The sequence below is a fragment of the Manacus candei genome, unplaced genomic scaffold (genome assembly GCF_025592945.1).
Source record: "Manacus candei isolate 608988 ecotype Guabito, Panama unplaced genomic scaffold, ASM2559294v1 h1tg000014l, whole genome shotgun sequence".
NCBI lineage: Eukaryota > Metazoa > Chordata > Aves > Passeriformes > Pipridae > Manacus > Manacus candei.
Genome location: NW_026138062.1, coordinates 35,715,154 through 35,742,631, shown reverse-complemented (window position 1 = coordinate 35,742,631; position 27,478 = coordinate 35,715,154). Strand labels below are relative to the sequence as shown.

General features: G+C 37.0%; 1 long non-coding RNA gene across 1 annotated transcript; it reads left to right on the top strand.

Annotated features, from left to right (window-relative positions):
• The first annotated feature begins 324 nt into the window (after positions 1 to 324).
• On the top strand, positions 325 to 26,304 carry LOC127467248 (uncharacterized). The gene is made up of 3 exons (XR_007903025.1): positions 325 to 404; positions 20,353 to 20,493; positions 26,143 to 26,304. It is a non-coding gene; the product is annotated as an uncharacterized LOC127467248 (long non-coding RNA).
• The last annotated feature ends 1,174 nt before the right edge of the window (positions 26,305 to 27,478 follow it).

Sequence of the window (27,478 nt, the reverse complement as noted above, 5' to 3'; positions counted from 1 at the left end):
GGAGGTTGTAGCCAGGTGGGGGTTGATCTCTTCTCCCAGGCAACTATCAGCAAGACAAGAGGGCATGGTCTTAAGCTGTGCCAGGGGAAGTTTAGGTTAGATATTAGCAAGAAATTCTTTACAGAGGGGGTAATCAGGCATTGGAATGGGCTGCCCAGGGAAGTGGTGGATTCTCCATCCCTGGAGGTTTCTAAGATGAGACTAGATGTGGCACTTAGTGCCATGGCCTAGTAACCACGGCAGTAGTGTATCAATGGTTGGACTTGATGATCTCAAAGATCCCTTCCAACCCAGCTGATTCTATGATTCTATGATTCTATGACCCAAGTGCTGGTGTCTGTGATCACCTATGGCAGATTCATTCCAGCAAAGGTAGTTGATGTGAATTTCCTCGTACTATTGCAGTAAGAAACTTTTCTACACTTCTTTTATGTTTCCTTTAATAGAAATGTCTCTCAGGTAACAAAGTTGAACACATTTTACATCCAGCAAGAGTCCCTTTCATTTGTTCCCCATTTTCTTACAATTTTTTGCGGGCTGCGCAGCTATCCAGGAACAGAGTGGAAATGTTTCACTCTTGCTTTAAGACTAGGCAGCTACACTTAACATAAAGATCTGAAAAGCAGTAACAAAAATGAGCAGCTCTGTAACGAATCAAAACTTAAACCATTTCTGAGTAATATTGTTTTCTTAAGACTCCTCCATTTCACAGACTATTTCTACAGCTGTTCACTTTTCACAGAATATTCTCAGTTGGAAGGGACCCACAAGAATCATCAAGTCCAACTCTTATGCAAAGGCCCATATGGGGATTAAACCCACAACCTTGGTGTTATTAGCACCATGCTGTAACCAACTGAGCTAATCTCAGGGTTATCACACAGGTTGCCTCTGTTTTTCAGCTAACAGAGACACTGTGAGTCACTACTGTAAGCCAAAAAATACTGCTTTAGCTGACCAAAGGTTCATTTCACCTGCAAAAGAAATGAGCAGAAAGAAGCAATTGTTTTTCCCTTTGGTCAAACCAAAGCACCGAATGGAAGACTTTATTTTCTACTTACTACATTTTTAGAAATTAAGTTGACAAAGAAAGGTGACTAAAATGGGGAATCTCAGGAAGGTGTATTTCTGCTCTAAGCTACTTTGTTGTGAATGATGAATAACACTACTAGAGTAAATGTCATCATTTAGTTTAAAAAAAAAGAAGCCAGTGTAAATAAAGGCAACTCCTAATGATACTGATTTATATCAGAATCAGGTCTCAGTTATTTCAATACACTGTTAGTAGTATATCTTTAAATTTCAAATAGGTCTGGTGAACTGAATAATATTCTTTTCTCTTCTATGAGAATGCAGATACTGCTTCTGCTAGCTATCAAGACCTGAAGGAAACAAGTATTGGACTTTAAAGGTTGTTGGTTTGAAAAATTGCATAATGAATTTCTGAGTCTTCCAGGTGGAAGATTTCTTATCTCCTCTACCGTTTATTTTTAAGTTTTTGCCAAATATGGATGGCTCTGGGTATAGCTAATGACTTCTTACACTACGAACAAGTATTAAGGGTTACTCTATTGCATGTTAAAATATTTCTATGGAAGTTTCCTGCCTATCTTTATCTATGAGGAAGTATTATGTAAGAAGTAAAATATCTAATTTTTTTAGTTTGGAGGATTTTAGTTTTGAGAGGTGCTTCTGCTAATTTAGTCTTTGACATTGGTTACATTCTTTTAGAATTAAAAATATTTCTTTAAACATTATATCTATTATATATTATATATTTGCAACAAGAAAAATCTTTAATTTTGCAAGATATATTCACTTCTCATGCTCAATACACCAAAATATACCTCTCAATTTGCTTGCACACCCTTGCCTTAGACGGTTTATTGTTCAGGTAGAGTAAGGGACATACAACAGTATGGATGACATTATTCCTTAAATCCATATACAATACTTTCATCTATTGCTAGTTTATTAGTAGCACTGTGAATTTTTAAATAACCTATTTTTTCTTATGAACTTGTTATGGCATTTCATTCACTCTACTATAGCACTGAGATACTCAGCTGAGTATTCTGAAATACTCCTAAGGTTGGTTCTTTTGCATCTTTTAGGACCTAAACATTTGGCTAGCACTTCCCACAGGCTCATTTTAAAAGATTTTTGTGTGGGAAGCTTAAAAGGTGGTTCATGTTTGCTGGGATTCTGTGGGATCTCAAAAATTATATTTATAAATGTGTGTTATGCTGAAAGATGTTTATGATGTCAACACACTGAAACTCACACATAAAAAATGCCTTCTGCTTTTATTTTTTCTGTGAGGAAGAAAGGAGAAATCTGTACTTAGAGTATCTCTTTCTTTTCTTTATAAGAGAACAAGTAAAGACTCAAATTCTTCAGTCTGAGCAGGAAGAGCATATAATCCTAAAAATGTATATCATACTTTTCTCACCAATGACAGTGTCATTTTTTCTAGCCTATATGTAATTCATGATCATTGCTGCTTGTGCCCAGGAGTGATATGCTATTTAAAAATAGTGTGTGATTCCATTAAAGCTAGCAGGTACCTTATAAAGACTTTCTCTGTTGAAAATGTGCAGGTGAGTTATTACAGTTTAAAACAGAAGAAGTGAATTTTCCTCTGGTGGATTTTCCTCAGTGCATGAGCAACCTGCAAACTAAAGTCAAATATTATTTTTATACCTGCCTATAGGATTCACAGACACCAATTGCAACAGCTGCAATTGAAAGTCAAATAAAATACACTGCCCCACATGCTGCTGTATAAATATAACAAGCTCTATTTTTTAGCCAAACTGCTTTCTTCTTTTAGATGTTGCTGACTACAGCAAAATTGTGAGTCTGTGTACTGTCTTTTTCCCTCTGCTAACAAGTCGGGGAAACTTTTTTGAAAAATACAAGAAAACCAACTTGCAGGCACTTTTGTCTCGTTTTCCACTTAGCTAGTTCATTTGTTTAAAACTGACTCATTTGATAAACAGTGAACAATCACTTGGTATTGTTAGATATATGAATGTATGTGTTATCTAATTTTCCAATTAGCAGGAAGAATTTAGACATTCTTGTGTCTTGTGTTTGTCTCACTCCTGGCATCACTGATACAAATTAATGTCCTTGTTCCCTTTACACTCTCTGGAATACAAAAAACAGTGTAAGTCGATATCTATTTCAGCTTCTGAAGCACAGGATCTGTTTCCACTTGAACAGTTGAAACGGTAACTTACACCAAGACTGGATTCTACATATGCAGAAACCCTAATTTTCAGTAACCTTAAAAAGGATTTATGATCTTTTGCAACCTGGACTATCAGATCTTAATATAGTATCATAGCCCTTGGCCACAAGAATTTAAAGCTTGATCTAGTGCTCCCTGCAGTCAGTGGAAAGATGCTAATTGTTTTCAGCTTACTTTGGATGACACCAGGATCTCATGGTTCTACTCTGCAAACCAAAACAAAGCCAAGCCTCCAGCAGCTCCTTTTGCTCCCTATGAAGGTTGGTCAAGCTGGGAAGTAAGAGAGAAATGACAAATTGTCAAGACCGTGAAAATGAAATAAAACTAAAGAAACAGCTTCTTTTAACCTCTCAGTTAAATTTTGCGACACAAAAGAAAGTTTGTTTTTATCACTGAAATATTGATGTATTTTTATAAAGACTTCACCTGTCTGAAGTTGAAAAAACCCATGATTTTAAGTAAGCAGTTCAAAAATTTTTCAGCAAAAATCAAAAGGACGCCAGAGCTTGATCTGTTCAGTATGTCGATAAGGGCTGTCATAAACAGGAGCAGTTTCTTAGCTCCTGTTCATGCCTGATAAGGATAGTCTCATCACCTGCTAGCAGTAACCTGAGTTTTCATAAGCTGTATTAACACTGACTCTGTGTTTGTTCATTTTATGACTCTGCAAGGATGCCTCTACCTTTGGAAATATGGGTTGACATTGAGAATGTTTCTGTAATTGTGTTTTCAAATCTTTCTTTTAGTGACTCTACCTACATCCTGCTGAGAAAGACTCAGTCATCTGCTACAAAAATAGCTGAAGTCATTACTGGACACCAGTGTCTCTGTGCAGAAAACCACACAGGTTAATCATGGGCAGAGACCTCTCTGTTTTGAATGAGAAACTCATAACAGTTCCTCTTACATGAGCAGAGCAAGTCATCAGAGGTCAGTGCTTCAGTTTGTCTGCCATGAGAAACGCAGGGACATTTTCCCTCCTTGTAACAGCAAGAAGCCTTAGATTAAACTAAGATTGAGAGGGGGGCCTCAGCTTCAGTACCATTTCCTAAGGGCTGTGGTTTTTACTTTGTTTAGCAGGGAAAACTTATGTGATCCTATTCTAGCTCTACTTGTCCGCCTTGTCTCCCAAATAACTTACCTCCCCAAAAAACACTGGCCAGTGATCCAAACTGGTACAAGTTTTCTGGTTCCTAACACAATTTGCTTTTTACGAGTGCCAAGCAAAAAAAAAAAAAGGCAGTTGAGGCAGCCTGTTCAGGGCCTCCACTGATGAAAGAGGAGGTTTAACCTTGATTAGACATCAGAGGATCCACATAGAGTAAGCCATTATTAATATTGTCAAGAAGTGAAAAGCTTCATTCATAGATCTTGCCTGCTTAGACATCAAAGTCAACCAACCTCAAAAGAAATCTGCAGGGAATCAGGCATCCTTAGTTCTCATATTGATCATATTACTTGTTCTGAAAGTTTCATCTGAGCTCTGGCAGTGCTTGACCTTGCAGAGAGAACATAATGTACAAACAAGGCAAAAGCCTGTACTTGCTTTTTTTCTAAGAGTTAACACCAGGTGAATAATTGATAGCAAATCATATATTTGGTAAAACATCTTGTTTTTTGCAAATAACTTCCCCCAAAAAATTACATTTGATAAAATGATACTGTTTTCTAATAAAAGTCCCAAAATCTCCAATCAATTGTTTGTGTGTCTCGTTTGCAAAACATTCAGTGTCTGCTACTGTAAATCAAAATAAAAGCTTTTCAGTTGGGCACAAAGTATAAATTTGTTCTTTATAGAAACAAATACAATATGGTCATGGACCAAACCAAAAGAAACTTTGACATTCAAAATTAATCTTCTAGGCAATTTCTAGGCTATATATGTCCAGACTTTTTACATGTTAAATTTTATGAAATATCCAGAGGTAATCTTCACATTGTTTTAAAATACTGACTTCAATAAAAAGTTAAATAAAATTATCTGCAGTAAAAATTATTTTCTTTTAAATTAATCAAAAGAAAGTAAGTAGGGGAAATGACAAAGAAGTCAGCAGGTGAGGAGAAAAGGCTAGGTAAAGAAGTAATCAAATCTTTGCTGCATTCTTTCTCCAGTATTTTCCATGCTAAATTGAAGAAGTAAATTTTTTTTCATCTTTTTTGTTGCGGCCTACCACATTTTGATAGGTAGTATTTAATTTTGCAACTGTATGTTTCATTTTTCAATTCCACTTTGCAACTATGCTTCCAAATAATTTAAGAAACATTGATTCTACATTAGCATTGAATTTTCTCCCTTTTATCCTTCCAATTCTCTCCCCCATCCCACCCAAGGATTAGTAAGTGAGTGGCTGTGTGGCCCTTGGTTGCCACATGGGGTTAAACCACAACACCGTCTTTTTCAATCTAATCTGGAATGTCTGAAGAAGAGATCAGGAGTTGTATGCTGAAAGACAATCTAATCATTGGAATTTATTCAGAAAATGCACATAATTTCCCAAAACTGTGACAAAAGTGGGAAGTGGAGAACCATAGTGAGCCCTCCCAGCTCCCTCAGACAGGTTGCGAAGGGCGACTGCAGTGTTCCCCAATCCCATGGGGCACCTGCACTCACAGGGAGCCACTGGCAAACACAGCACCAAGGGGCTGGAGCCACAGTAGAGCATGGTGGGACAGTGAACTATAGAAGGTTTCTCTGCTTCGGGAGACAGCTGCTCCAGCCAGGAATCTTTCGACCAGCAGATTTGTGTTTAGATGCTGGTCAGGCAATGAGTCATTGTTTTTAGAGGACACTGACCTTTCTCACACAGAGCGCTGGGCAGGTGCCTCCTGCTCCAGACCAAATGGCCACAAAGTCACTAAAAGTGACTAAAGTCATTTGCCTTTAAGTCACTAAAAAAGGAAGAAAATTTATAGAAGCACAGGGCTGTGACCTTATCCATTTGTACTTTTATGAGGCACCTAACATGGTATTTACGAGATGGTAATTGTATTATTTTAATGTTGATGGCAACTGTTTACAAGAATGTAGCTATTTTATTAAATATAAACAGTGAGATTAAATAGCCTGTTTACTGTAACCCAGCTAAATGCCTAATTAAATAGCAAGAGAATGTTCATTGGATATTTTAACAAATATGAGAGCGTTATATATTAATACTTTAAAATACACTATTGACATTGTGCCTCATTAGTTAAACAGTCCCTCTGTTAATATCATTTAACAAATATGTGAACATTATATATTAGTACTATAAAATAGACTATTGACATTGTACCTCATTAGTTAAACAGTCCTTCTGTTAAAAGCACATTAAAAGTACTTGAACTGTCAACAGTCTTGGTTCCTAATTTATAGTACCTCAGTAGTGGTTTATTTTACCCTGTTTACAGATCCCTAGACATCTACTCAAGACCCAACAAAATATAACATTCAATTCCCAGCTGTCTAACTTTGTGGAAATAAAACACACAGTCACTCACTTTATGGTTTTTTGAAGCTATGGTCCAAGATACAAAAGTTCACCTTGAAGTTATCTGAAAATTTCCTGTGAGAATAACTATGAAATTCCAGAATCTATCTGAAGTCTAATAAAAGCACTTTTTTATGATAGACATTTTTCTAAAACAAGTTCTGCCTTACTAGCAGAGGTTTTGTAGCTAATGACATTTCTTCATTGAAAGCCCTTTTAAAAGATTTTTTTTTCTTAGTTCCATAATATTACTGGAAAGAAAAGGGGGAAGTTCTTGTTGCTTTGATTTTTAATTAACATGCATTGGCATCAGTTAGGCAATTTCTATAACTATATATTTAATAGGTTGTGCTAAATAATAAATGAGAGTAAATGAGAATAAATGAGAGCCACAGATACGGTGTGTGCCTTCCTCTCTATATCATCACACTTTTAAACTATATTTGAAGTCTCAAAAAAATTCTTCTCTTTCTTAATACCTACCTAATATATGTTATTAAACCTTTAGAGTGTTTTGTTAAAGATGCAGTGAAAAGAGAAGTTAGTAGTTACAAATGTGAAATATACGGCTTTTGAGAATTTCAGTATTATATTCTCCTTCCCTTTAATGATAAGGTGTTTTTAGGAGTTAGGATTTCCTTTTCTGTCCTGTGACAGGGCTTCAAAGTGATGATTCTTGCACAGAGCATTTTCATATGATTGACACCACTTCGCAGAATTTCTTTTTCAGCAGTAGAAAAGCAGAGAAGCTGTTTCTTGGACAGTGGTGGTTTCATACAAAGCTATTTGTATGAGGCTTCCTGACCTTCTCTGGTTGATGGTTTTCTGAAGAACTGTGATACTAAGGTTTCACATCTTCTCATATCCACCATACTTTTACTCCTAACATTCAGTTTACAATCAGAACATTTACTCTTGTGAACTCATTATGGATAATTTAATGACGCTGAGTATTTTTATCTGGCAAAGTGTTCAGCCCATGTGCTGTATAAGGTACTGTAGTTCTCTTGCTTCTGTAAATGTTCTATATTTAAATCCAAGGAGGTGTTATTGAAAACATCATCACTAAGGCATTTCTATCTTGTTTGCATTCAAAGAAATCCTGTCTCTCCAGATCTTTTCAAGCTCAGTAACTTCTAATACCAGCAGGGAAAATTCCACTTCTGACTTCTTTTTCACATTCCTCTTCTTTCTTAACGCTATACTGAAGCAGTTCATTCCTCTGGTTTTGTCACTTGTGGTCTTAATTTCTTAGTATCAAAATTTCCTTCTGTTTTATCTTGTCTACCTCAGCAGCCAAGCTGTGTAAATATTGTTGACAGTCCTGCTCATTTCAGTGCTGTTAAATTATCAGTTTAGCTTTGCCTAACAGTCAGAGGTTGCAGACCTTTCCAGCTGCCACTAAGGCTATGCTTAACAAACACCGTATTTCAGATAACACAGTGCTGTTACCTCAACACCAGGTAATTGGCCTGATATTCCTCTTTTATCTCCATTCTTTGTGGGAACCAATCATCCAGTTAATTGCAAATTCAGTCTTGTCATGAATTTTCACTCTTCTTTCCCTGGAGGATATACCTGTTGTACAGAGCAATGCTGAGTTCTGTCTTATCTTCCATCAGAAAAAAAAAAACAAACAAACCAAAAACCAAAACAAAAAAACAGCCAACCAAAAAAAAAATCCAAACCCAACCCTGATAATTTAATCTATTTGTGAGCAATATACCCTATCTGGTGAGTAAGTAAATTAATGATATAGTAGTTTTTGCATTGTTAAAAGTTCCCCAGTGTCTTAGGTCACAATAATTTATGACATAAACAGCTCATCAAACCCTCCAAGGAGAGTCATGAAGAAAGAGTGGGGTCGATGAATTTTTCTTCATAATCATAAAGACTATGAGCCAGAAATCCTTGGGTACAGAGGGAGATTCCTACACTAATTTCATAAGTTGACTTGACAAATGACAGGACCTGGGCAACTATCAGGATCCCACACTTATCATGTAGCAGAAGAAACTATGGGGTGGCCCTTTGTTTACTCCACAGAGGCAAGGTTCTTTTCTTGCTGTACCCTGCTGAACAGTCCTGTATAGTCTTGAGTCTATACTTGAAATTTGGCCTTAATACCCATGTTTACCCAAAGCTATACTAAAAATAAAGCTTAATTGGGATAATTTATTTACTCAGTACCAACTCATTTTTCTTGTCTAAGAAAGAAATCAGCCACTTACTAAATCCATGACTACACAGCTGCTCAAAATTACGTCTTACCAGAGGAGGTCCTACACATTAAGCAGTACAGCCATATGTTCAATGAGCATTAGTTCTTATTTGTCTGGTCAAGTCAGAGTAAGCTCCAGAGGAGTCTGCTGCTCTAGGCAAACTGCCCAGCCCAACCAGTCTGTCACTGAATGCCCAGTCAACCTTGCCAGCTTGCGAAAACAGTACCTGTGCAATTTTGTTGCCCCTAGAAGCTGGCTGCCCCAAGCAGCCACCTGTTCTTGCTCTTAGGAGAGTGTTTTCTCAAAGTATGTTGGAAATCTCTGTTTGGAGGGAAAAAGGCATCTTCTTAGGGCTAATTTACTATTTTGCAAATGGGAAATCAACAAAAAAAGACAAGTAAACAATCACTGTATAACTTGTTTGTCCCAATAAATGTTTCCAGATAAAATTACACACCAGTTTCTCAAAATGTCAACACAGATGCGCATCAACACTAATTATGTGACAGACTGCGGAAAGGATTAGTCCTACAAAACACATCATGCTGGGAAACCAAAGGACCACAAAGAACAGTAATTTTTATCTAACCACAGAAATTTACACGGACTAATCAGTATTGTTTCAAAAAGCCAAAACACATCAACAGCCACAGCAACTGTGAAAATTAACTTTTATATTAAGTTATAGAAGGACTTTCTGCACAGTCCACAATATTTTTAATTAGTTCTTGTTTTCCTTCAGTCATATAAACTAGTTTTATCATCCTGATGTTGCCATTTAAATTACATTTCTTTTTCATTTAGAAGTCTTTCAGTGCTACAATTGACAGTAGTTAGTGCTACTTGCCAGACTTCTGCATCCAACCTGATTAGACCCTGTTGTCCTACAAATTATTTTTAGATATGTTTCAAGCACTCTAATTATGCTCAATGCACTGCATTGCAAGTAAAACAATTGTTGCTTCAGTGTCTAGGTTACTGTCCATGGACAAAATCATCTACACTGAGAGTGTTGAACTGCAGATGCAAAAGAGTAACTGCACAATAAATTCTCTGAAGATGAAATGGAGCAATAGAACCCTTTTTTTAAAAAATGGGCAGTTACTGTTTAGCAAGAGAAAGAATTCAAACAAATGTGTGGCAACTATCTAAATGACTGGCTAAATACATCTGGACATTTTCTTATGTGAACCTTGTTCTAAGTATTTTCAAGAGAAATGCCAAATCACACCACTGCTCCATAAAAGCTTATAAAGGTGGTGTCACCTCTCTCTGCCTCTCCTCTATCTGCTTTGGAAAGGAGCAACATCATTTTAAAATCAAAACTGCTGAAAAAGAGGTTCTGGATGTCCATTGTGTGAAGTGTTCAAGGTCAGGTTGGACAGACATTTGAGCAACCTGTTCTAGTTGAAGATGTCCCTGCCCATAGCAGGGGGTTGGACTAGATGATCATAGAATCATAGAATCATAGAATAACTTGGATTGAAAGGGACTTTAAAGATCATTTAGTTCCAACTTCCCTGCTGTGGGCAGGGACACCTTTCACTGGACCAGGTTGCTCAGAGCTCCATCCAACCTGGCCTTGAATGCTTCCACCAATGGGGCATCCACAGCTTCTCTGGGCAACCTGTGCCAGTGCCTCACCACCCTCACAGTAAAGAATTTCTTCCGAACACCTAATCTAAACCTACTCTCAGTGTGAAGCCATTCACCCATGTCCTGTCACTACATGCCCTTCTAAATGCCCTTCTCCATCTTTCTTGTAGGCTCCCTTCAGGTACTAGAAGGCTTCAATTAGGTCACCCTAAAGCCTTCTCTATGTGATTCTATGATTTTATCAAATTTAAGCATCACCATTGTTTCTCCATTTATTAAAATGTTACCCACAAATCAGACAATATCTCTGGTTCCATCGCCCTGTATGTTTCTCAAACTTCTCTGACCATTCTACTAGTGAACAGTTGCATTTTTATCCCATCTCCCACGCTTCTTGTCTTGAATGGACAATAATAAAATTTCAGACACTTCAGATGACACTTGGTAACAAAGTAGATGATACTAGCTATTTTAATTCTCTTTAGTCTCTCTGGGTGGCATTCATCTAATCTCCATGTCTAAAGAGTAGCTGCCTGGAGTCAATCTAGTCACCTTTTTTATAGTCAGCTAAAAGAAACAGGCACTTTTAGGGTAGCCTTTATCTGACCTATTTTAAGTATCTATTTAAGGATGAAGTGTCCCATGCCTCAGAAGTGTCTATTTCTTGCTTAGGTAAATCCTACCTTCTGTGTCTAATCAAGTTCTTACTGCCACCAGTGACCTGGTTTTTCTAATGTTTCTAACATTTATTTCCAAAGTAACAGGACTAGGAGTTCCGGAACAGGTTGTTCAAATTTGTTCAAAGTAAATCTATGCAAAAGATCTTCAAAACTAGACTTGAGTCTAGCAGGTTGATCTTTCCCTTCTGTGAGATCTGAGGTTTTGGAAATTTTTTCTCTAATTAAATTGAACAAGAAGTTGAAATGTTGACATTTTGCAAGACTCAACTACATTGAAAGAACAATAAAGCTCAGCTACAGAAAAGTCTGTCTTAATATATCTAAAAAATTCTTTTTCCCTTTACTAAAAAAGGCCGTCAAATCTTCAAAAAAGTATTAGATAAAATTTGGAAATGTATTGAAATTTTTATTTTAAAAGTTGAAAGGGTGTCTTTCAACTGTGTCAGTATAACATCAGAAGGCTTCAAAGCCCAATCCTCTCTCCTACTGAGTTTTGCTTTTGACAGTTTTGCTTTCCTGACTTCAGTCTCACCTGAAAATTCTTGAGGGACTGCAGGTAAAGCAAATTTAAATTACAGGAAAAAAATCCTAACACAGATGAAGAGAGGTCAGGTCCACATTTCGTATTAGTGCTAGCATATCTTTATTAATTTCATACTCATTTTCAATTACTGTAGTAAAACTGAGCAACTCAGCTTGGTTAGCAGTTACCACAGATGTTTCCAGATTGAGGTGTTATGAGCTTGGTTCAAAGCCAAAACTCACTTCAAAGGCACGCTGGAGTAAAACCCTCTGTCTTTCTACGGCCAACACCTGTTCCAGGCAGCTTTCTAAACTTAACGTGATCGCCTAAAAAAACATGCCGCTCAGAGGTGCCTAAGTGTACAGGAACATTGCCTTTTGCTGTCATGGTGGCTGGACACCTGCAGTCATTACACATACTTGGATACTAATGTGTCTAGGAAAAACCTAGGTAATAGATAACATGATCATCTTACTGCAGTATTCAGCACTATTGAGACTTAGTCTGATTTTATTCTGCACTATCTAACATGATGTTTTAGAAATACAAAACTAATTACTTCCCTCTTCAGTTTGGCAAGAGTTAAATTTTTCAATAATTTCAACAGTACTAACCTAGCCATTTCAGATTTCTTTCTGGAGAAATAGCTGGCCCTGAGGACAAACCCTGCTAAATTTAGTTCATACTAGATTATAAAGGATCGAACTGAGGGACTAGCAGACCAATCTCTTCTGTTAGTCTAGAACTCAGAGCTCTTAAATTACGATGTAAAGGATTCACTACTAGGAAATTAGGTTATCTGTTTCCCACCATATCAGTGTTCTGTTCACTGTGTTTAAATGCAAGAGTGTATTTTCAGTGGTTCAAAAAAATCCCATGTGGCCAATTTTGGTAAATGCCTTTGGTCAATCTGTGCAATAATTTTTCATAGTTGAATAATTTCCTGAACCCATCTACCATAGGGTGGCCTTGAGCTTATGGAAGTGTCTTTCTATTTCAAACCAAAAATTCCTTCCTGAATCAAAGTATATTTAGGCTAAAGTTTCTGATATATTTTCTTGGCCACATAATGGGTTTGGAAATATTAGTCAATGTCATTTGTCTGATTGCGATAGACAAGTAAAAGAAAACAAAAATCAAAAGTCTTTTTCAAGTTTTAAGAACTTTTGGATGCTATATTTATACTTAGGTAATTAAAAGCTAGCATCCTGTAGCCAGTTGTAGTTGGTTTCCCGCCAAACCCCACAGACTACAGTGAAAACCTCCCAGAAGAAAAGAAAAAAAAAACGGAATAGCAAAAGTTATATCAAAAATATATATATATTTTACATACATATCACAGATCTATAAAATTAAGATACTATGTACATATAAACACAGAAACCCCAAACGGGTCCCAAAAAATGGAAAAGGGGAAGGGAAAAGGGAAAAAGGGACAAAAAGGGACAAAACAAAACAGATCTTCACAATTGAAAAACCCAGGAACTAGCAAAATAAAGAACTAGCAAAATGAAATCTCACCACTTCCCTTGAGAAAAGCAGGATAGCCAGACCCGGTCAGCACTCTCTACCTCCTGCGTGGCAGACAACAGCAGTCGCTACAGGCCTCAACTCCAGATGAGCAAGACCAATGAAGGGACCTACTGTTCCCGAACCTCACCGGAAGAGAAGAGAGTGAAGGCTCCTCTTCCTTTCTTATTTATACCTCTGTTTACGTAAAGGATAGCATGGAATACTGGGAACATAGGGTACTTCCCTGGTTACAAGCTAGTCTCCAGGAAGACCTAGACTGAAACTATCACACATCCGCACATGCATGTACACAACTCTCTTCAACCACGGACCTAATCTTGTTACATTTGCTTAGAATTCTCTATTAGAAGGAAGAATAGAAGTGTAAGTGCCAAAATCCTAACAGCTTTGGTCTACATACACAACAACAGTATATGAAAAATAGTATTAGTGATCTTTACACTGCAGTAGAAGCAGCTATTGCCTTCTTGTATTAGTATTGCCTACCACAGGTGTTTCGCACCAGGAGGTACTGGTCTCTTTTGATACTATTAAGAAGGGCACTAAGGTTCTGTAAGGCGTGATTCACAATGCTGTTATTTATTAGAGCTAGCATCATAAGAAGTGAACGTAATAGATAATCTATATCACTTTAGATGGGGACCCACCCGGGGACCCCAGATGATGTAGCATCTAAGAGCACTCTAACCCCTGTGTGGCACACCACACAGACCCTGCCCACAGCAGAGATTTTCTCTCCCTGTCATTCAAGCTATTTGCAGGATTTTCTTAAAAGTAAACAACTGTATCTTTTCTACAGCTAAACGCTGTTCAGCTGAGAACTTCTTGCTAACTTTTAGATCAAGGCAAGGTCAAGCAGGTGGTATAATTGCAGGTAGGAGGTGGGAGTTGTCTGCAGGACACTCTGTCACCGTAAGCTGGTTGAGTTCATTCCGCAGCCCAGGGATTTGGCAGCTCAGCACAGGGCTGAAAGCCATGCTGTATGTGGGTGCAAAGATTAACTGCTGTGTGTGTCTCTAACTTCTCCACGTGCAATAGTCTTCTGATCAGGGTCACTAATATGGGATGATATAAAGCCTTGTTTTGTCACTTGTAGTTTTCTCAAGTGTTTCTCTGTTTCAAAGGATGGTGAAATGACAGAAGAACTTCACACTCTTTTAAGATAATATGTGACTGTGGTGGGTTGACCTTGGCTGGATGCCAGGTGCCCACTCAACCACTCTATCACTCCCCTTTGCAGCCAGACAGGGGAGAGGGTAAGGTGGAAAACAGCCTGTGAGTTGGGATAAGGTGAAGCAGAGTGAAAGATAACACAGTTTAGTCTTTACTTCCCATGAGCAGCAATGGTTGGCCACTTCCGAGAAGCACACATAACAGTTTCTCAGCAAACAGCCATTGGAATTAATGAATGCCTGCCTTCCTGCTCCTTTCCTTAGTTTTTATATCTGAACTGACATCACATTGTATGGAATATCCCTTTGATTAGTTTGGATCAGCTGGCCTACTTGGGTCCCCTCCCAGGATCTTGCCCTCGATTGAGGAATGTTACAGTGCTGATGCTGTGCTCAGCAGTAGCCAAAACACCGGTGTGTTATCAACACCCTTCCAGCTACCAATGCAAAGCACAGCACTGTGAGGGGTCCTGTGGGGAAATGAACTCCAGCTCAGTCGGACCCAATACAGTAACCCAGCCTGGATGGATCATCCTGAGGAGATATCTCCTATGAAGAGGACTGAGACAGCCCACTTATGTTAAACACCCAGTGTCTAGACAGAGTGAGATCAATGCCATGTCACATGTCAAACACTTGAATCAAAATTAGAGTCAAGCTGTGAAGAAACCTGTAGGAATTTTGATTTAGTAGTGTGTATTTGCTCTGCCCAAAATCTTGGAGGTTTTGAGTGACAGACAAACTCTACTGATTGCATACTAATTGTGACTTCATACAAGCTTGCAGCTTGTTTAAACAAGTCTGTGTGTGTTAAAACAGAGGAAATATAGGCTAGAAATAAAGAACCAGAGTGCCCTCTGGTAAGCAAAGACAGAGGATAAAGGGCCCAGCACAACTTGGAGGTAATTTGTCCGTAACACAGGTAACATCATAGGTGGGAAAGGTACCTCTTCTATACTGCAAAAGGGATAGTTCACACATCCAGGCATATTGGCTAAAAGATATAGTTCAGTAATCTTTAGCCATTTAGAGATTCTTTAGATTTATTTTTTTTTCTAACCTGAAGTGGCTGCAGAGATGAAGGAGTTGGGAAGTGAGCAGCTGAAGAATCAGTATTCCAAGTTTAAAGCCAAGCTATATTCAGGTATATTCCATAGATCCATATGCACACACATGCACAAGCAAACAAAAACCAAAAAACAAAACCTACCAAAAATCAAGCAAATCCTTTGCCAATCAGGTCAAACCCTATCAAATATCCAAAGGCTTTCCAGGTTTTTTGATAAATTATTGAATGTATCTCTTTCTTTTAAATGAACAGCTTCTAATTAGCACTATTAAAGGGAAGGAAACACTGGAAACACTAAAATACCCTTACTTAAATTATTTTACAATTTTTCTAGCGGTGTGAAAGACAGCCTTTTTTAGTAGACATTTATTGCTTTAGAAAAAATAACAAGAAACACTGACAAATTTATATTTTTGAAAGCAAATATATGTTTAAGAAAAAGAAGATATAATTGGTTGCATTAATAGGGACATTTTTCAGTTATTAGTAACAACGAAGTACATTGCAAATTAAAAAGAAACTCTTACATTGTGTGTTTCCTTGAATTGTTGCAATACTCTGCAAAAGAAAATTATATCTGTAGAAGGTCTTCTGTTGTATATTATTTTATTATAAGAAGATGGGAAATAAAAATATATAGATAATGACATATTTAGCCTTTTTATTTTCACAGTTGAATCAGTTGTTTCTCCTAGAGGAATAAGACTGTGTAACTTATTCACACTACACATTTATGCCAAACTAACTGAATTCATTAATGAAGTGGTAAAGTTCCTGCTGTTTTAGCATGGTTGGATCACATTGCAGTGGAAGTGAGATCACATGTTTAAGAAACTCAATCTTCTCCAGGATTAAGATTCACATACAAAACTGGAGGACATTGCTTTCAAATGAATCATAAGAGAAAAGAAAGAAGAGAAAGATCTTCTAAAGCATGTCATAAAACAGTCTTTGACAGTCAGCTGATAAACAGAGTTGAAGAAAAGTTAAAACCAGGACAAAAGATAAAATGTCTAAGCTGTTCACAAGAATACTGATGCAAAACAGTATATTGAGAAGTCACTAATACTAGAGGGAAACAGCATGTGATGACAGAAACCATTAGAAAAACCCTTAGGCATAAAAAACATTTTCTGAAAAAGGAAATTAAATTTGCGAGTTATTGACTCTAAAGCTTAAAACTACTTGGGAACTATCTCTTATTTTATATACAAAACCAACTGGTAAGGGTTATTTACAATATGTTACTTTTGTAGCTTTTTATGAAGAAAATTCTATACATCATTCCTCTAAGAAATAAGAAGAAAATTCTAGAAATAGCAAACTTGCTAAATCAATTTGAAACTTGTAAAAGAGTAACACAAAAAGAAGCTCTGCTGAGTAAGACTAAATATTCCTCTAGCCCAGTTTCTTGTCCCTGGCAATGACTAATGGTGAATGCCTAGGAAAGAGAAAAAAAGAGGAAAAACAAATAGTGATATCTCTTGTACATATTCTTCTCACATCCAAAAGTAATGGATTGGAGATTTCCTGAGCCAAAGGTTTGACATATTTTATTGTTGTTTTTATTTAATATCCTGTGTAACTTCTTCTGCTGTGCATTTGTCTTACTTTTTTTTTTTACTCAGTGTAAACCTCTGCAAGTTGTGTTCCACTCTCTCTTGAACAGAGGGGTTTCACAGCTTTGCCATTGCTGTGTGAGCAAGCATTTCTATCTATCTTGAAATATTCATCTTCTGATTTCATTTCATTTTTCTTCAAAAGAACAACAAATATTTTTTCTATATTTATCTCATCTTTGACACTTATGATTTTATAGAACTATACTGTATTTTTCCTTGGCTGACCTTTTTCCAAGCTGCAGAGTCTTTGTCTGTAATGTTTCCTCTATAGAAGCTTCTTCATAACTTTGATCATCCTTGTTTCCTCCTCTATGCTTCCACTACCAGTAATTATCAACTTACCACTTGATGTTTTCACTGTTGTTGATAAATGGGCTAACCAAGGAAACCTCAAGGGAAGATTCAATACAAACCCTGGCAAAATTCCAGAAACCCATTTGTTTTCTAAGAGCATTTTAAGGTATCCTAAGTAAAACTTAGTCTGTAAGTGGTTGTGATGATATTATACTGGGGGAAAAAGTGAATAATTTATTATGAGAACCCACCATTTTGAACTCCTCAGGCCACTGGGAAAAGCCTGAAAGACTACTTGAAAAGGTCCTTTAATTAATCTCTCTGTCCAAAGACAAGGGGACCTACTCTGGGTTAGGAGACTTTAGTGTGATCAACCTTATATACAGCTATCTCATCCAGTCTTGCTATTGTTGGATTGTAATAGAAAGGGTCCATGAAAACCAATTGGTTAGTCTGGAATTTCTCTAGCCTGGTTTAAATCACATTCTGAGAGTGCAGAGACCATGACTGAACCAGAATCATTGAGGATCAGCAAAGATGCGATCACATTGAATGATTATTAGAAACTTGAAAACTGACAGACCAAAGAGAAATAATTTTTTGTTCAATGAACAAAGAGGCAGTAATAATGGTGTTTTATCAAGGACATTTTTTGCATTTACAATCTCCATAATTATTCCAGAAAAAGCAAAGGATGACATTGGGCTGCTTAAAATAAGACTGACACTGACTGAACATAGAAGAGGATTTAAATACTATCTGACATTATCAAGTCAACCACTTTACAGCAATAGTGAATTGAAAGTACTTTAATTCATCTCTTAAATTTCCAAGAAAAGAAAGGTTATGTAAAACTTGAAATATGAATTTTATTTTTTAAAAACGGATTCTTCAAATGTATTAACACATTATTAGACAAATGTTATCTTTTAGATGTTAGCAAGAAGTAGAGATATCAGGTATTATACCAAGTAGTTTACCACAAGCTATAATCCCAGTATTTAAAAATGAAAGCAGGACATTGAATAGCATGGGTTTGTAAGCACTTTCAGGAGAAATACTGGGAGCAAAACAATTAATTGTGCTACAGAGGAGTCATTTTGCTGTTATTAGACAACTGTTACTATTCTCTGTCCTTTTCTGAGTTTCTGAGGTCTTTCTGACTAGTTGAATTTCACTTGGTATGGCCAAAATAAATGAAAGAGAACTGTCTCCTTGTGTTGCTATGTTGAGAGACTGATGAAGGACAACTGGGTCTCACCCTGTATGACCAGGTACCTCCTCACAAGCTCCCAAGATAATATTTTTGTTTGTCTTGTGGTTACAAGGTGTCTTACATGTTGAACTCTTAAGAGAGCAAACAAGCTGCACAGAAACAAATGTTAATTTCTTCTTATTTTTGCCATTAATGTAGCTGTACCTGGCAGAATGGAGTCTGTGCCTGTCCACAACATGATCTCCTGGGGTAAAAGTGGCCCAACAGCATTTGCTAGGGCTCTAAGGAAACTCCAGTCTTTCAGTTCACATCTACTTCTTTTCAGCGTGCCACTATCATCCGGTTTGGAGTTTTCCTGTGCCAAGTCTGTACCTGGCTGCCCTTGGTGGCCTGCCCCATAACTCGGTCATCGTTTCACCCTGCCTGCTTGCTCCTTTTAGCAACCTCTTTTATGTAACACCACAGCAACCACTTCAGCAGGAACAGAAACAGTGTGCCACAAGTCATAGAAATAATGCAGGTGTTTCTCAGTTCCTTATTCACATATTTGGGGGGAAAACAATACAGCCTATTCATATGATGGAATTACTGTTATTCTTGAGGTTGGGGTCAGTGATTTGCTGGTGCAGACAAGCACAACATCAATGAAAGCAGAGGTACCCATCTGCATCAGCAAAGAATTTTGCTCACAATCTAGAGAGACAAAACTGGATCCAGTAAATAACCGGTAAGAAATGAAGAAAAGAAATCTTTCTATTAGCAGAACAACAAAGAAGTAAGTATAGAGTTACATTATAATGCACCCTCTATGCAGCCTGATCTTCTATTATGCTGAGGGTTCGAAATTACCATAGACTTCAATAGGACTCTTATAGGACATTCACAGCTCACAAAATCAGGATTTGTGGTACTGTGACTGGTATGCAAATAGGTAACATGAGACTACACTAGATATAAATTAAACTGTAAGGGGTTTAATCTTTGGTTTGGAAATGCAATGTGCAGGAGCAATTATTAATAGAGGTTTAATTCTTATCAGATACATACATGTATGCAAATACTTTTTTCTTCTCTTTACGTCTTGCCTTGAGCAAATATAAGATGAAAAAACTCCACTGATCATTTCATTTTCCCAGAAGAGAGTTGGAGGAACACGTCCGAAATGCAATCTTCTCATAATCAAAGTTTCCAAAGTGTTTCAGTAGGATTATATGCAGGATAATGGGTAACGCTTCTCTTGTAACAAAGTGGTGCCGCTATTCTCCACACGCCTTGTGAGGCTGCAACGTCCAGTCTTTTCAGCCCATGTTATTGCAACGTTTCCAGACAAAAAGAAAACCTGATGAAGAACACATTGGAATTAAGCTAGATTTCAGAAAGATTTTGTATGGTTCATGTGAAACAGAACATAAAGTGTTCACGCAATTAAAATATATTGCTCTTGTGAGCTTTACTGGGCCTGACATTTCAAGGTCTGTGATGAAGAAGAACTTCCTTCCTGGTTTTCAGTTTATTGAGCATAATGTGCTTTATTTCCTGGTATTGCCATGTTGGTAGAGACACACAATGGGCTGATAAGGACAAATTTTGAAGTGATGAGGACAAGATTCATTCAGATTCCAGTAGGATCAGATTGAACGTGTTACAGGTAATTCAGTCCTGATCCAGCAGAATATCTAAGTATGTTCTTATCCTTAAGGTTTAGGAGTATGGACAGAGGTGACTTTTTCTGGTCATATGAGTGCTCTGGACTTGGAATCCTTTGAGAAAATTGTGAAGAAGGACTTGTCTCAAGGCCATACCATCTTTCTATTCTTTTTTAGCCACCTGGTCTACTGATGTGAGTAGCAGTGCTATACCAAGACAAGACCACATCACCTAATGGGTCTTTCGTATTGCACTACAGTCACCCTCAGCTTTCTGCTGCACAAAAGCTGGCAACTTTGGCTGTTCATTTATCTCAGTGTAAATGTGAACTTTACAGCATTACAGCTGTGAATATAGAAATATACACATCACCCAAAGCCTGAAATTTTCAGGACCTTCAGCTGCCAGCTAGCAAGACTATTACTTAGATTTACTGTGAAATTACATGGTAATACCAGCCTATTGTACTGTGAAAGGAAAATACTGGAAAAGCTGTTTCTTTGAGTAATCTTAGCTGTGTTACTAGTTTACCATAAATATATCCAGTATTTGATTTTTACTGTAAGTTGAATCAGTGTTTACACTATAAAGCAATTCTTTGAGGAATAGTGTTTATATTACCTGTGTATCCATGCATACAAGGAGAATAATCTTGACTTAAAGCTCCTCCAGCATTCTGACAGGCAAAAAACACTTCCTCTCTTTCTGCAGGATCACAGGACAATCTAGGTTGGAAGAGACAGGTCTGGAAAATGCCCTGAAGGCGTAGACTGCACAACTTCTCTAGGAAACCTGTGTCTAGGTGAAATTGTCTTCATGGGAAAGAAGCTTCTCCTTGTGTCCGTCCTGAACCTCTCCCATGCTAAAGAAAAAGATATACAGGCAAAGAGGGATGACTGGACTGCCTACAGATGCATCTCAACCTGCCCTGTTGCCCCCATTCAGGGAGACTCCCTCACCCCCAAAAAATTGAAACAATGCTGGTAGATGTACTCTGTAGATAATCTAATTTCTCCTCCACAACTCTTTTGATGTTCAACTTGAGCCAGTACTTTCTCTGCAAACTTGTCCATGGAGGCAAAATCCACTCTGAAAGTATTTAATGGGTCTACCACTGCAATGATAATTTTGCAGTGTACAAAAGCCTCACTGAAAAGAGATACAATAGAAACCTGTTATATAGTGTAACTTGGAATAGTAATGAAAGTTAACAGCAAAAAGCAGAAAATAGTGGAGTAACAAGGTTAGTTACAAGGTAATAGCTATTTTCTCTGTTGTTTTTTTGGAAGTTACTAACAATCAAATACTCTCATTTAGTATTGAGAGAAAAATAGTAAAGCCTTAGACCAGGGTAGTAGGTGGAGCAACACATGTACTTCTCTGCTCGTTACTCCCCATTCTTTGCCTTTTACAGCCAACATATCTGAGTCATCATCACTGTTTTTCCAGCATTATTGGCATTACCCAAGTTCACCTATAGCCCCGACCATCAGAGCCTAGGATGGCATTTGACCTCATTGTGTACTCAAGCCACTACACTGTGCAATCACAGACTTTCATACTATCTTGCATCAGTTGGCATTTCTGAAGATGCACAGCTGTGCAGAAATGGTCAGCTGTGGCAGTAGAAAAAAACTCACCCAACCACTCTTCATATAAAGAGAAAAACACATACCTACTGTCCTGGCAACATGGCTGTGCTGGAATAAGACACAAAAGGCAAATGCAAGCCCAATGCAGTTTAATTTGCTGCCCCAAACATAGCACCTGTGTCCTCTAAAGTGACACAAAAAACCCAGAGATGTTCTCAGAGGAACCAGTTCCACCCACCTGGGGATGATTTTTCAATGATAAGAAGAGTTGGAGACATAGAAATGAAGAGAGAAAATATGAAATTATGCAGGAGGTCTCTGCTGTAAATCATCTAAAAAAAAAAAAGCTTTTAGGAATTTGCTTAGCTTTATCTCAAGCAAATGTGTTGGCTGTAAATACATTGACTGGAAAAATACACTGAATAAATCTACTGTTCCTCCCATGCTGGCTTGCTGAGAGTGAAAAATCACTTGACATAACCCTTATTCTATTTAATACACCTTGAAAAGCCTAATAAAGTCTTTTAAGCAAGGGAGATGCTTTGAAACCTTTGCTGCAATTAGAGGGAAGGATGCCTCTATTATGCTAAGAGATGAGCTGAACAAGTTTAATTTTAGTTCATGATTAAGAAAAAGTCTCGGATGTGTTGCTGCGTTCAGAGATTTAAAGTCTACTGTATATCACAATGGCATATTTATGAGCAACACAGTGTGATACTCTCATTCACTCACAGAGAGAATGACATATACAAACCAATAACAATCCCAAATCTCAGAGGAATCACACACTACTTCAGCTTCCAGTTTAGTGAAAATAAATTGTTTTAATCTGTAACAAGCTCTGCAAATTTAAATAAGTGAACAATAAATACATAATAATAATAACTTAGGACTTACTATTCTTTTTCTCTTCCAATATTCTGTTATAAGGGAACTTAATGAAGCTCTTAAAACAAAACTATACTAAATTCTTACTATCATAAATTTCCTTGAAAAACTAAAAAATAAAGAGGAGTAAAGTCCATAGTTAGAATAAATAGGCCAGATACTGTTTTCTAATCCAACCCTTTACACAATCCTATCCTTGTATTATGTTTGCCAACAGGGTAGGTGGAAGTCCTTTCAACATCTGGGCAGCATCGTGTTCATGCGTGCAGCATTGTGTTACCACGTAATTCACTTAATCTGCACTAGAGGGTTTCCTTAAACATCCCTTTCCTTAAACACCCCCTTGCCCCCCAAGCTATGCATCCTGTGCACTCCCTCTCATGAGAAGCAGCAGAGAATTTAATTCAATGTTTCTTTGCTTCCTAATGCCTGATGAGAACATGATTGATTATTCAATCAGGATTTTTCCCACTTTCCCCAAATACCAATAATTCAACAAGTTACACTCTGAGTGAAGGTCAGAATCATCACAGTTCTTATCCTACAGCTCATCCCAACAAAGACTTGATTGCCTGCAATGGTGGGGTTTACTGATGTTCAGCTCTCTAGCAGCTCTGTTATAGCTATGTTCCTGTCCTCTGACAAGTACAGTCCATATGTTTGGTAGTTTTAATATGGTTTCAGTTCACATATCCCAGTTTAAATTACTTTATGTAATGTATATCCTCAAAGAAATAGTATTCACAATGTAAATGGCCCTTGTAGACATCCAGAATTTTGTAACAGAATGCTTTATTTTTGCTATGATTACTTTGGAGGACAGCAGCAGATATGGGAAATGGAATGAAATATAACTCTCAAAACAGCTGTGAAATTCTGAAATATTTTACTTTCTCTTTGAATGTAAATTTCTTTCTAAACTTGTCAAGGCCACTGCTTTTTAAAACTCATTTTGCACTTCTGTATCCTTGAAATATTTTAAAAATATTTACTTGATTAGAAACTGACCACTCAACCTTGTCAAATACTTTTCCTGCATGTAAAGACAAAGGAATGCATTGAGCTAGTAAATTATAATAATCCCATAATCCTAAGAGCATGTTTACAGAGTTTTCATATTGCTAATTACCAAGGGAGTTGGCATTTAATTACTTTCTACGATCTTCACAAAATATTTCTCTTTTGTCTTAGCTTTTTAGAACACGTTATTTATTATTTTTCTCAAATTCCCTGAAAGACCCTAAATAACAAAAGAATTTAATTTGTACAGTGTGATGAAAGATTCCATTTATTTGTCATATCTGAAATTTAAATATGGTTTTAATTTATTTTTCACATTGAGATTCTGTTTGAATTTGCTCTTTAACAATCTTGTTATTTATTTTGCATTTATTTTGTTTTCTTTCAAAGTTATTCAAGATTAATAGATACATCTCTCACAGTATTGGCAACTTTCCAGAGAATTTTATTAATTGTCTCTCTTACAGTCCATAATAGCAGAAAGTTCACTCTTTCTTTCCTCCTCCTTGGACCTTTGCCCAAATTGATATTCAAGCCAAACTCACATTTAAGCCAAGAAAGAATTGGTGGAATGAGATTTTAAAGATTAGGTCAAAACTCTTCAAAGCATAAATAAGTTGCCGGCACCAATATTCTCTGTTTATATATGTGTTTTATAATTAATGCTAGGAAATATCTTTTCACTTAAAATATGAAAAAGATGAAAACCTATGTAAATGGTTGAAATGGAAAATGAAGCCACAAAACTATGTGGAAAGGTGTTCCCTGTACCCCTTTCAGACAGTGTATTCTGAAAAGCTGGCCTTTAAAAGGAAGAAAAGTAACTTTGCTAATGAAAAAGGATAGCATTTTATTTTCCAGATTAATGCTTGTGGTTTTTAATGAAAAAAAAAAAGAAAACAAAACACATGGAAATCACCAAACAACCTTTCAGTGTAGAATCATACCAAGGAAACAAATCTGCCACTTTGGAACTAATATCTTACAGCCTTGTGCTCTGTGTAAAGATTTTTGTGATATTACCAAGTCCTCAAAAGATCTCAGCAAAACATGTTATGAAGTACACAACTAACAATTCTGTACAAATATACAAAGCATACCCAAAACTGCTCATGATTCAAATAGTAGTTTTTTTAATATTTTCAGGTAAATAAAGAGGTAAAATAGAGACTTTAAAAATCTTAGCTATTCTATTTTGTTTTGTATGAAGTTTATAGTTTTGAAATCAACCTGACTTAGAAATTGTCTTTAAAGACAAGAATTTTAGGCTAAAGAGTTTTACTTCGGTTCCTAAACTATTTTTTTTCTTATTTGGGTTTCTTTGTTATGTTTTTGTTTGTTTGTTTATTTGGGCATTTTGTCTATTGTTGTTGTTTTGTTTGGCCACGGAGCTGAAAATTCAGTTGTCTACACAGTTCATCTGGTCACATGTTGCCTAAAGCAGTAGACAATCCTTGAAAGTAAACTCAGCAGTATGTCCAATTCAGAAAAGCTTTGGTTTGATCTGTAATGCATAGGACACATATTTGATTAAAAACCTGCACAGCAGCAGTCAGTCCTATTTATTCCCCAGGGAACAAATATTATTCTCCCCAAAGCATGTTCAAAAATTGTTTAAGTTAAATTAAGAAGAAATAATAAATTTAACCCTCAATTTCAATAATCCCCAATACATTCAGGATTTTGGGGTGAATGTTAGCAATTAGCTAACAATCTAATAGTGGGGTCTACCTATATAAATAACACTTGATCCAAAATTCTTAATGGACCTTCTTTTAAGTATTTTTTCCAAATGACATTGGACAAAATTGGTAATTAAAATAGTATCCCTTTTTGCTATGAGGGTATTTGAAAAAAAAATTTGTGCAGCTGCCTCATCACTGAACAAGTCACAGACAAAACTGTATTAAAATTAATTTTTAACTTTTCTTTCCTTTTTTAGGAACAGCTTTCTTAGTGCGTTGAATTTCAGCTGGCCAGTTGTTCACTACTCTGCACTTTCTATCATCTTTACCCTGAAGCAAAGTAGAATCATTGTGTATCATAATAGTACCTACAGCATAGATGTGACTGTGTTTCCAGACAGTGAGGATGTGGGCTGTCTTTATGAGCTAATAATTCTTGAATGAGACATACCATTTTGATAAAGAGGGGATGAGTTCTTGAGGTCTACTTCTTTTGTGCATCTCTGGGGGGGACAGGATGCTGCTGGGACAGCTCCTGCATTCACTGTATCTCTCTTCACTGCCAAGGCTGGAAGAGAGAGAGGTGATACCACATCATCTTCCAATATTTCCTTAGAAGTCTGATTTGTTGATCTGTAATGATTTTCTGCTTCCCAGGAACACAGACCCAACAACAGTAACAGCAGTTGTTGTACCAGATCACCAGAGATTTACAGAGTTCCTTATTTCCAAGGAGTATTGCTGCAGTGTGGAGGTCACGGTCCTGACAGAGAGCCACTGTGCAGTGTTATACGACTTTCACTGCTGTAAAACTTCAAATCTAAACAAATAAATGTGTCCAATGCAATATAGTTCTCTTTTATGTCCTGGGCAAGTCTGCAGTTTCCATGGTTACCAAGGGGCAGCCTAACAGAGAAGCTGACCACGTTTTCTTTCAACAGATTTTTTATGATTCTCCTTTTGAAAAGTTAGAATCAATCCCTTGTAACACATATTCATGAATCTTCAATTTGATGTTTTTTTTAGAAATGTATGCAAAAAGCAATTAAACAATTTTAATCTATCTTCCTCCAGAAGATAAACATTTTAAGAAATGCCTTCCTCCTTGCCCCCCTTTCCCCTTTTACTTAGCTTTTATTGCTAGGCAAACCTCATATGGTATATAATGTCCCTTTGGTTAGTTTGGGTCAGCTGCCCCGGCTAGGTCTCCTCCCAGGGTCTTGCCCAAACCTAGCCTACTAGTGAGGAGGGAATGTTGGAGAGACAGCACTGAAGCTGTGCCAGCACTGCTCAGCAGTAGCCAAAACACGAGTGTTATCAACAGCTTTGTAGCTACCAATGCAAAGCACAGTGCTATAAGGGCTGCTATGGGGAAAATTAACTCCATCTCAGTCAGACCCAATACACAAAGTCCAAAGTACTTGACTATAAAACATGACATTGACTTTACTGGTACATATGTAGGTACTTTGAGTACTAAGATTGGACTTTAGGTTCACTATCTTCTGTCTGTTTAACAATCATGTGGCATCAGAATCTTACCATATGTCATGGTTTGAGATCTCCAAAATCTAATTCCCTAGTCTTAGCCCCCTGTCAATACCAAAAATGGTGGTAACAATGATAATGCAAGATATTCATTTTACAAAGACTAGGTATTGACATTAAATGTGGACATCAATGATTATCAACAGCATTCCAGTTGCACCGTTGCATCTGATCTCTCCAGATGGTTTGGAAATCTCAAACTGTGGATTTTAGTTCCATTTACAGTATAGTAGATCCCAGTTTTAATTCCCCAAAATATATTTTCCCTTTCATATTTATTACTTTTCTTTTTTTCACACATGTCCTTTTGAAAAAACCTTTGCCTTCCTTAGAGAACTCAGAGTGCTTCCCAGTGCTCAGAGAGTTGTTAAGGGTTTACCAGGATAGAAAACCTCAGATTCTGCCTCAACCCCATCTAAGTTTTTGTAAATCAAAGCAGGAGTTG